The sequence below is a fragment of the Leptidea sinapis genome, chromosome 44 (assembly GCF_905404315.1).
Source record: "Leptidea sinapis chromosome 44, ilLepSina1.1, whole genome shotgun sequence".
Lineage (NCBI taxonomy): Eukaryota > Metazoa > Arthropoda > Insecta > Lepidoptera > Pieridae > Leptidea > Leptidea sinapis.
In genome coordinates this window covers 2,450,462-2,462,015 of record NC_066308.1, presented here as the reverse complement: position 1 = coordinate 2,462,015, position 11,554 = coordinate 2,450,462, and the positions used below count along the sequence as shown (strand labels likewise).

The 11,554-nt window shown below is 41.8% G+C and overlaps 1 pseudogene; it reads right to left on the bottom strand.

Annotated features, from left to right (window-relative positions):
* Positions 1 to 2,162: 2,162 nt before the first annotated feature.
* On the bottom strand, positions 2,163 to 3,671 carry LOC126977195 (uncharacterized; annotated as a pseudogene).
* Between the last annotated feature and the right edge of the window lie 7,883 nt (positions 3,672 to 11,554).

Genomic DNA, 11,554 nt, shown 5'->3' with positions numbered 1-11,554 from the left:
TATATGATCACATCATGGTATCCGAAGGATGCAAAACGAAAAAGAGGATGACCTACCACCAGGTGGATCGACGAATTAATTCCCTTTAAAGAAGTATTCTGGACCCGATGAACATCCGACAAAATATTATGGAAGAAATAGAAAATAAATATCTTCTTAAATACTTACTGAATACTTAGTACTTAGAAGATTGTAAGCTCCATCGTCAAAAAGTGTCTGGAAACACCACTGTAGTGTATACATATCTAATAAATATTACTTATTATTTGCCCATTAATAATTATATAAATCTCGACAACTGGTCTGAATTGGATATGTGTTAATAATCATTGTCATTATCACTGTCACGACATCGACAGTGACATTGAGGCTATATAAGGGATGCACAACGTAGCGGTGACTCTCCTCTCCTCCCCTCGCCTGCTCACGGCTAGGGTACCACAGGGCTCAGGGCTCTCACCACTTCTATACATATCGTATACCAACGATATTCCCATCCCTAGTAATGGAGTCCAACTCTCTCTCTTCGCTGACGATACCGCTCTCAGTCCTTCTATCTTCAGTCCTCTCCAGGCTCCAACACTCAGTTAATGAGCTAGATGACAGGTTTAGGAAATGGCGTATTGAGGTCAACCCGGATAAAAGCTCCGCAGTCCGTTTTTTGATTTTAAGCGCAGACGCTTCTGCCAGGATCGACCCATTCATCTATTAGGCTCCCCTATCCCCTTCAGGTCCACAGCCAAGTACTTGGGTGTGACACTCGACTCCCAACTCACCTTCAGGCCTCACGTCCAGAAGGTGACCGGAACCGCCCGCTTCTATCTGTACCGCCTAAACAGTATGTTAGGTAGGCACAGTAAAATGTCTTTTAGGAACAAGCGAACACTCTTCAAGGTTTGCATTCGACCGGATATGATTTACGCCGCTCCAGTTTTCGCTCATGCGAAACCCAATATTATAGATAAACTCCAAACAGTCCAATCTATTTTCTGCCATAAGTCTGTCAATGCCCACTGGTGCGTTAGGAACGCAGACCTTCTGTCTGAAACTTTCTTTAAGTCCTCAGACAATCACCCAAATCCCCTGATTAAGGAGGCAGCGGATTATACCGCCCCCCCCTCCTTCGCGTTATCAAGTCAGGAGGCCCAGACACGCCCTCTCCGATCCCCCTAACAAACTCTCGTCTGACCTGGAACGCCTCTTGGCATCCGGGGATAATCAGACGCATTTAGATTCACCTCTAGTTTGTGATCATCCTTCTGATGTCACTAGTCCCAACTAGTTAGCACCTTCTGTGCAATATCCCAGCGGAAACTCCATAGGGAGTGGCGCTTGCGCCTCTCTCTCCCCAAGAGAAGGTCGCCTTCGATGTAGGCTTAGAGGGCACCTGCCCAAAGCCAACTGCAGGTGGTGTTTAGTGGGTAGGCACCTAGGTTTTCACGTGAGTCCTACATAACCAACGCAGACTTAGGCGGCGTTGGTATGCATGAGCATTCACCACCTCCCTCCCGTCGTTATCCCGGAGGGTAGCCCTTTCCCTTGTTTGGGCGCAAAAAAAAAGCGGTGACTCACTTCTTCGCAGTCGTTAGTCGGGAGAAGACGTCCTCTAGCCATACTCTTACTGCATATAGCAATCAAGGTATTATTTAATAAGAGTACATTACAACCACCATATCGTAACATAAAATGTACTTTGAGTACTAAGATATAGCGAAAACACATAAGAACTAAATGGATGTCATAGCAACCAATCATTAAGTATCTAGCAACGATTATTGTTATTTTTGTCGTGTCAGTCGAGTCGGTGTCAGCCAATGTAGATTTGTAACTACATACAAAGTTATAGGTGAGATGTGCTTGAGTCGCACGTGCGATGTGAGGAGGCGAGAGCGGGGCCCCGGTGGGGTGACAGCGATTCCAAAAATAACAATAATCGTTACTAGAATTAGATTAATTACTTACATTGTATAAACATATGCAATTATTTTTATTCTTGAACGCGCCACTTATGGTGGGCATACTGAGCTCCATATGAATTCTAGACTCTTAAGCGGGCGTGTATTGCGAGTTGAGGAAGTCCTTATTTATACAATTACGAGTTTTTTTTTTTTTTTATGGAATAGGAGGACAAACGAGCGTACGGGTCACCTGTTGTTAAGTGATCACCGCCGCCCATACTCTCTTGCAACACCAGAGGAATCACAGGAGCGTTGCCGGCCTTTAAAGAAGGTGTACGCGCTTTTTTTGAAGGTACCCATGTCGTATCGTCCCGGAAACACCGCACAAGGAAGTTCATTCCACAGCTTTGTAGTACGTGGAAGAAAGCTCCTTGTAAACCGCACTGTGGAGGACCGCCACACATCCAGATGGTGAGGATGATATCCTAACTTGTGGCGTGACGTGCGAAGGTGGAATTCGGCGGCAGGAATTAGGTAAAACAGCTCTTCGGAACACTCCCCGTGATAAGTGCAGTAGAAGACACACAATGAAGCGACGTCTCTACGCAACGCCAAGTGATCCAGCCGTTCACAGAGTACTGGGTCCCCGACAATTCGCGCTGCTCTGCGTTGCACGCGGTCAAATGGATCGAGCTGATACTGGGGTGCGCCAGACCAGGGATGACAGCAATACTCCATGTGTGGCCAGACCTGCGCTTTGTACAGCGCGAGAATGTGCGCCGGCTTGAAGTATTGCCGTGCTCTATTAATGACGCCCAGTTTCTTTGAAGCCAATTTGGCTTTGCCCTCCAGATGGCCACGGAATTGGCAATCGCTCGAGATTTCGAGACCCAGTATTCCGATACTAGGCGAGGCTTTTAGGGGAGTGTTGTCGAAGAGCGGTGATGCGACAAATGGGGTTTTTTTAGTGGTAAACGCGCAAACTTGAGTCTTCTGGGGGTTAAATTGGACAAGGTTCAATTTACCCCATTCCGCGACCTTCTCAAGAGAGGACTCGATAGAAGACACAAGTTTCTCCCGGCACTGGTCGACGATTTACCGAGAGAAACGTGCATGGCCCGTGTATACGGCATCACCAGTGCTGTCACCTGCATAGCAATGAATGTTGGAGGTGTCCAACATATCATTGATATGCAGAAGAAACAGCGTAGGAGATAGCACACAGCCTTGGGGCACTCCAGCGTTCACGGGCTTCGGGTTCGAGCAATGTCCGTCGACAACGACCTGTATGCTGCGCCCAGTGAGAAAGCTGGAGGTCCACTTGCACAAGCTCTCGGGAAGCCCAAATGATGGAAGTTTAGAGAGGAGCGCCTAATACCATACACGATCAAAGGCCTTCGCTATATCCAGGCTAACTGCCAGGCCTTCCCCCTTGCTTTCAATAGCCGCAGCCCATCTATGTGTTAGGTATACCAGAAGATCACCTGCCGACCGACCATGGCGAAACCCGTATTGTCGGTCGTTGATCAACTGGTGACCCTCTAGGTATACCAAGAGCTGACGGCTAATTATGCTCTCCATGATTTTGGAGAGCAGGGAGGTAATAGCAATAGGCCTGCAGTTTGCCGGATCCGAACTGTCTCCTTTTTTTTGGATCGGATGGACAAGGGCTGACTTCCATGAGTCAGGGACTACGCCTTTGGAATAAGAGTGCCGGAATAAACGCGTTAGCACCGGCGTCAACTCAGGGGCACACGTTCTAAGAACGATTGGAGAAATGCCATCCGGCCCGCTCGACTTCCTGACGTCCAACGAAAACAGAGCTCGCCTAACAGTTTTCTTTCTGTACTGTACTTCAGGCATAGAGCTCTGACACCGCGGGATGGTCGGCGGTGTTTTTCCGTTGTCGTCAAGAGTCAGGTTGGAGGCGAAAAGAACGCACAGGAGATCGGCTTTCTCTTTTGCCGTATGGGCCAGGGTGTCATTCCTCATGTGCAACGGCGGCATGGACGGCTGGCTGAAGTTACCAAGAGCAGCTTTCGACAACGACCAGAACTTGCGTGTTCCGGTCGGGTAACTGGAAAGCTGCTCGCCGATTTTGACGACGTGTTTTGACTTTGCATGGGCGATTTGCCGCTTAAAAAATCTGGAAGCACGGTTGTATTTCCTCTTTAGAACTATGCAGTTCGGATCCTTTGTGCCCAGCGCCGCAACCCAAGTTCGATACGCCTGTTTTTTGCAGTCAGATGCTGCTTTAACTGACGCATCGAACGAGGGCTGTGATCTGCCACCGATCGGTATTACAGAGCTTGGTATAAAAATATCCATGCCCTGTAGTATCACATCGGCTACTGCAACGGCGCAGGCACTAGGATCATCCGAAGGGAAACAAACCCTGCTCCAAGGGTAGGATGCAAAAAAGGAACGCATCCTATCCCAATCTGCTGACTTGTAGTGCCAAACGCGGCGGGTCGCTGGTGGTCTGCGACGTGGGCGTCGTATAGGCACTACACTCCTGACCAGGCAATGGTCGGACGTTCCGAGAGGGGCGTCGACAAAGACCTGGTAACCATCGGGATGTGTAGTCAGCAGAAGATCTAATAAGGACGGCATGTGGCTATCCACATCCGGGAGCCGCGTTGGCGACTCAACCAATTGGGACAGATCGTACGCCAATGCAAAATTATGCACAGATCGCCCTGCGTAGTCTGTGGTACGTGATCCAAGCCATTCGGCATTGTGCCCGTTGAAATCACCCAAGACTACGATTTCAGCGGAGGGGATCTGTGCAAGCACGTCGTCAATTGCCGCTTGAACGCAGCCCATGAGATGATCGGTTTCTGCGTTACCACTATGGGACCTGTAGACACACGCATAAATGCGGTCGTGGTCCTCTAAATCTACGCGGAGCCAACGAGTGGACAGGTCCCTACCCTCAAAATTGCCGAGACTGCGACAGCAGATATCCTTCCTAACGTACACACATACCCCGGCATGAGGCAAAAAATTGTGCTCAATTTTATACCCGGGGTACGTTAAATATGACGTATCGCTAGGTCGAGATATCTGCGTCTCCGTAAAGAAACACAAGGCCGGCTGCGCTGTCTCAAGGTGGTGGTGGACGGCGTTTAAATTGGAGTGAATTCCCCTGATATTGCAAAAGTCCACGTTGAGTGTGGAGCGGGGTGCCGTGGTGTTACTGCCTCGTTTGTCCTTGGTCATGCGCGGTTTTGTGCCCTCCCCAGAATACGAAGGGCAGCCCGAGCTAGAGTGCTCGGGGAGGGATTCTCCGACTCTGGTAGAGCCGGTACCCTCCTGGGGTAAAATCTTTTTAAGTTCCGCTGTCATATTCGGGTGGAGGGGGGGGGGGGAATGTCCACCGGTCCTCGACACTAATCTATGCGAAACATAGCGGCACTAGGCCGCTACTTCACGCCGGTATTTTGTGCGACTGTGGTAATTAACCCGGACGAGCCTGGCCCGATTGTGCTGACGTCAAAAGACGGCAGCGTGACTCTCCCACTTCTAAAAAAAGTTAGTTAGTAGTTAACTAGCTAAATTAATTATTTATATTCTTAGTAATTTAATGTTTTGGCCGAGAGGCGGGAGGGAGACCTCTATTCCTATATTTTTTAATTTGTATATTTCTTATGGTTCCGGTTCCGGTATTACAACAGTAAACATCGAATTCTTGTCACTCCGTAAAGTATATCAAATTTAAAATAAATAACGATTGCGTGTGATAATATCACATGTTTCACAAAGTGTACATTAGTGCAGCGAAGAGATCTACTAAATTAGTTTCACATATTTCCCCGAAAATACCGAAATAAAAGAAGATTTGTAACAACAACATTTGGAGGTTAGTGATTTTAGTAAACACAAATTGATTTTAGTAGGCTTCAGAATATTGATTGTCATTATTGAATTGTCAATGTTAGCAATGACAAGCTCAAGCCACAGATAAACTTGTATACATAGACGACATTAGCTGTCATTGTGTTCCCACTACAAATAACACCTAACGATCGTAGAGGGAGTACTCAGTCTACGCTAAGTATAAAAAAAAAAGCGTTTGAATTATTAACGTCGCTGAATATGGACGAACAATTTCAACAACTTTTTGATAAATTAAAAAATGAAATGAACATTCAATCCACGGAGGTAACCGACAGTATAACGAAAAAAATAATGTCTACCTTAGACGAAAAATTAAAGCCACTATTAGAAGAAAATAAATATATGAAAACAAAAATAGAAAAATTAGAGGTCGAGATTGAGCATTTGAAATTAGGATACAAAAAGAAAAATGTAGTGGTATTTGGCCTAAAAGAAGAAGAAACTTCCACCTATGAGCTCATCAAAAAATTGAAGTCGACCTTTCACAGGGATTTAAGCATTTCTTTATTAGACAGCGACATAAATAATGCCTACCGCATTGGAAAAAATACTAAAAACGGCAAACCAAGGCCAACGCTTCTGTCATTAGTAAGTGAATGGAAGAAAATTGAAATAATGAAAAACAAGAAGAAGTTGAAGGAAATATATATTGTGGAGGACTATTCAAAAGAAGTGTTACAAAAGAGAAAAGAACTACAGCCAAGACTACAACAAGAAAGGGACAAAGGAAACATAGCATATTTAAAGTACGATAAACTTATTGTCAAAGAAAATATTTCCAGTAGGGATAAAAGAAAACGGGAGGCAACTACTTCGCCAAAGACTGAGCCTAGAAAACAACAATCCGTTTCAACAAAAAGGTCGAATGTCCTAGATAGCATGATGAAGGGTAGATCTAACTCTCTTCCGAAGATCATATCATCAAATAACCAATAGCAACTAACTACCGGAATTCGGAAAATGGAAATAGACACACAAACAGAAAGCACATTAAAAAAACAAAATCCTCCCCCAAGCCGACTGGTCCTCGTGGAGGAAAAAGACCAAGACCCTCTAAAGACAAATAAGTTCACAGAGACAAAAAATAAAACAAGAAACAACCTGTTTATTGCAACATTAAATGTAAGATCCCTAAGAACGCCAGAAAAACTTATAGAATTAGAAGAAGCAACAAAATATTTAAAATGGGACATCATAGGTTTAAGCGAAGTTAGAAGATTTGGTGAAAGTATACAAGATTATGGTGACTATATTCTACATCATAAAGGAGAAACTGCAGGAATGTATGGAGTAGGATTCTTAGTTAAAAAGAAACTTGCAAGAGGCATAGAAGAAATAAAAGGTGTTACGGAGCGAATTGCTATCTTAAATATAAAATTACCACTGCAAAATGAGAAATATAGCATGTGGTCCATAATACAGGCCTATTCACCAACCGAGTCATGCAGAAAAGATGATGGCGCAAAGATAGATATATTTTATAAAGATTTACAAGATGTCTTAGAAACTTCACATAAGAATATTGTTTTAATGGGAGACTTTAATGGACAAATTGGACAGAGACATTTAGGAGAGCAATATACAGTAGGAGAACACGGGATGGGTAAACGCTCTAAAAATGGAGAAAGACTCGTTACATTCTGCATGCAAAACAAATTAAGCATCTTAAATAGTTTTTATAAAAAGAAGGAGAATAAAAAGTGGACATGGCATTCTCCTGATGGAAGCTACAGAAATGAGATTGATTTTATAATTACAAATAACGTCAAAGTTTTTAAAAATATCTCAGTTATTAATAAATTAAACTTTAATACAGACCACAGAATGGTTAGAGGTGCTATATCTTGCACATATATAAGAAAGAAAAGAAAATACCAGAAAGAAGCAACAAGCTTAAATTGCACGGGTAACGCCAATAACCTTCTTAAAAATTTAAATAATCTATTAGCTCAAGGCATTAATACAGAAGATAAATATGATCATTTGGTAAAATTAATTAAAACTGAAACTTTTAAAACAAATAAAGACAAGAAGACAGTAATTTCGGATGAAACAAAAGAATTGTTGGATGAAAGGAAAACCTTATTAGTAAACAAGAAAGACAATAAGAAAAAAATAACTGAGTTGAGCAAAAAGATTAATGAGAGGATACGAAAAGATAGAAAGGTGAGAAGAGAAACAACCTTAACAAAATATATTGAAAAGAATGGTGGAGTAAAGAAGGCTTTCAAAGAACTGAACAATAAAAAGGATTGGATGTCAAGTTTAAAAAAAATGAACGGAAATCTTACTAGCAAGAGACCAGATATCCTGAGAATCGCTACGGATTACTACCGGAAACTTTATAGCAGCAACCAAAATGTGATCGTTGCTTCGAAGACTTTACAATCACAGAACCAGTGCCTAGCATTCTTCAGAAAGAAGTAACAAATGCTATTAAAAGCCAGAAATTAGAAAAAGCTCCAGGTCCAGATCAAATAACTAATGAGCTCCTTAAAACCATATCACCAGTTATTACACCACACCTGACAGATATTTTTAACAATATAATGGAAACTGAAATGATACCTGCCGATTGGACGAAATCTACAATAATTTTGTTGCACAAAAAAGGAGACAAAGAAGATATTGGGAACTACCGTCCTATAAGCCTTATGTCCAATATTTACAAAATTTTCTCGAAACTATTATTAAATCGTATCTCACCCATTTTAGAAGAAAATCAACCAAAAGAACAAGCAGGCTTCCGGAGTAATTTTTCAACTGCAGATCATATACACGTATTAAGACAGGTCTTACAAAAATATAATGAGTACAACAAAATATATTTCATAGGATTTATCGACTTTAATAAAGCATTTGATTCTCTGGAACATGATTACATTTGGGATGCACTGCGAAAACAAGGAGTAAGCAACAAGTACATTCGTCTTCTCCAAAATGTATACCTGAACAGTACTGCACAGGTCAAACTGGAGACAGCCGGAGAAGAGTTCCGCATCGAGAGGGGTGTCCGTCAAGGCGATCCTATTTCTCCTAAGCTTTTCACAGCAGTCCTAGAGATGATTTTTCAGGAACCTAGAGTGGGGATGTTTTGGCCTAAATATAAACGGCGAAAAATTGAACCATTTACGATTCGCAGATGACATCATTCTATTTTCGGAGAGTGAAAACTACCTAGAGCAAATGTTGCAACAACTTGCAAACGAAAGTGCTAAAGCCGGCTTGCAAATAAATGCGTCCAAAACGAAAATCTTGACCAACTCATCTGGCCCAACTGGTTCGATAGTAGTTTACAATGAAACAGTAGAATATGTCACAGAATATATCTATTTAGGACAGTTAATAACCCCTAGAAATAACATGAAGCAAGAAATAGACAGACGCATTTGTAATACATGGAAAAGATACTGGTCTTTGAGTGAAATCATGAAAAACCCCGAGATACCTATAGGAATAAAAAGAAAAGTCTATAACACGTGTATACTCCCATGTCTAACATATGGATGTCAAACTTGGGCTCTAACAGACCATCTCTCGGAATAAGTAAAAGTGTGCCAAAACTCCATAGAAAGAAGCGTAATTGGAGTTCGGAGACGAGACAAAGTTACGTTAGAAAACATAAAGAGTCAGACAAAATTCAAAAACGCACACAAGCTCTGTCAAAAGCAAAAGTGGAAATGGACTGGACACATTCTGAGGGAAGAGAAAGAGAAATGGACAAAAACCGTTACAGAATGGTATCCAAGAGACGGGAAACGAAGGAAAGGTAGACAGATTAGAAGGTGGGAGGACGATTTTAAAAGAATAGCAGGACCGGACTGGATGAGAGTAGCCAGAGACCGAATAAGGTGGAAGTTAGAGGAGGCCTTTGTCGAGAGACAAATTACTAGTTAAGATAATTTAAGTTTTATTTATAAGAAAAAAAAAATTAAGTCACTAGTAATAATAAAGGCTATTTTATTTATTTATTTATTTATATTTCTTATAAATATTATTAATTCAACTAAGTTTTGCATCTTCTCTCCCAACTTTGATATATGTATCTATTTTGTAACATGGGGAACTGTTATTGGTTAAGTTTTATTAATGTATTTCTTTATATATTTATTGATTATACTGTTTGTTTCCATAATAAATAAATAAATACCTTGAATAAGAATTAGCTAAAAATATTCAGCAATTCACCAATGCTCCTCGCAGTCCTCGACACTAACCTATGCGAAACATAGCGACACTAGGCCGCTACTTCACGCCGGTATTCTGTGCGAGTGTGGTAATTAACCCGGACGAGTCTGGCCCGATTGTGCTGACGTCAAAAGATGGCTGCGTGACTCTCCCACTTCAAACTTGTGTTTACGCGCGCATTACTGTAACACAAAAGTAAAAGGGTGAAGTTCCTAAAATTTTCTGACGTTTGCGAGATTCGTTATTTTATTTCTTGGTTTCTTCGTCCATTATTAGGATAGGCAAAGGGTTCAAGCCCATACAGCCGTATTCGTTATTTAATAACTAATTGTCAAAGCCATCGTTGAAAAGCCATGATGTTTACAATATTGTTCTTTCTACAAATGTAGAATAGCGCGAGGAATAAAAAAATTTATGGATTTTTGCTTTATTAGGCCAAGGAAGTTTTACTTCTTGCGTGCATATATAAACACTTTTTTTATTCATATAACATTGATCATGTTATGAAAATAGTTCTGAATTACTACACTGTTTTCAATGAATTAACAAATTATAATTTCACCAAGCCCACAAAACAGATTATAAACATAAATAGAAATAAAATTTAGTCAAATGTATTCACTTTAATGTTGCTAATAAATTAAATAATATTTACGACGCTGTCTTTCATTTCATAGGTGCACAACCATCTCAAACGCCAAATATTGCGGTATTACTTATACTCATATTAGGGTATGTACACACTTAAATTGTAAAATTATAGATAGCATCATGATTGAGTTATTGATTATATGAGAATTGTACATACATAATATATATTCCTAGGTGGTAATTTATTTCTTAGAATTGCTGACTCTCACTACGCTGTCCCCAGATCGGTCCTCGCCCGCCACATGCCAAAGTATTTTCGCTTTTCGAATTCATATCATCATCGTCATCATCAGCCGGAAGACATCCACTGTGGGACAAAGGCGCCCCCCAAATATTTCCACGACGATCGACCTCATCCAACGTATTCCGGCGATCTTGACTAGATCGTCAGTCCATCCTATGGGGGGCCTACCAACACTGCGTCTTCCGGTACGTGGTCGCAATTCGAGGACTTTACTGCCCCAACGGCAATCTGTTATCGAACTATGTACTCTGCCCAATTCCACTTAAGTTTCGCAATAATTTGGACTATGTCGGTCAGTTTCTTCTCCTACGGATCTCCTCATTTCTGATTCGATCTCGCAGGGAAAGTTCGAACATAGCCTACTGCATTGCCCTCTGAGCGACCATGAGCTTTCTCATAAGGCCCATAATAAGCGACGTCTGCGTACCGTAAGTCATCACTGGCAACACACACTGGTTGAAAACCTTCGTCTTCAGACACTGTGGTATTTGGAAATGTATTGTAACGATTTCGTATGTACGTTAATTATTCGACGCTAATTAAGGTAAGCAACGTTCTTGTAGTTGCTGTGTTACAACAGAGTATGTATTGTGACCTCTGCTGTTACAAGTGAGTATGGGCTGAGGTGATCACATACCATCAGGTGACCCTTATACAAAATGTAAAAAAAAAT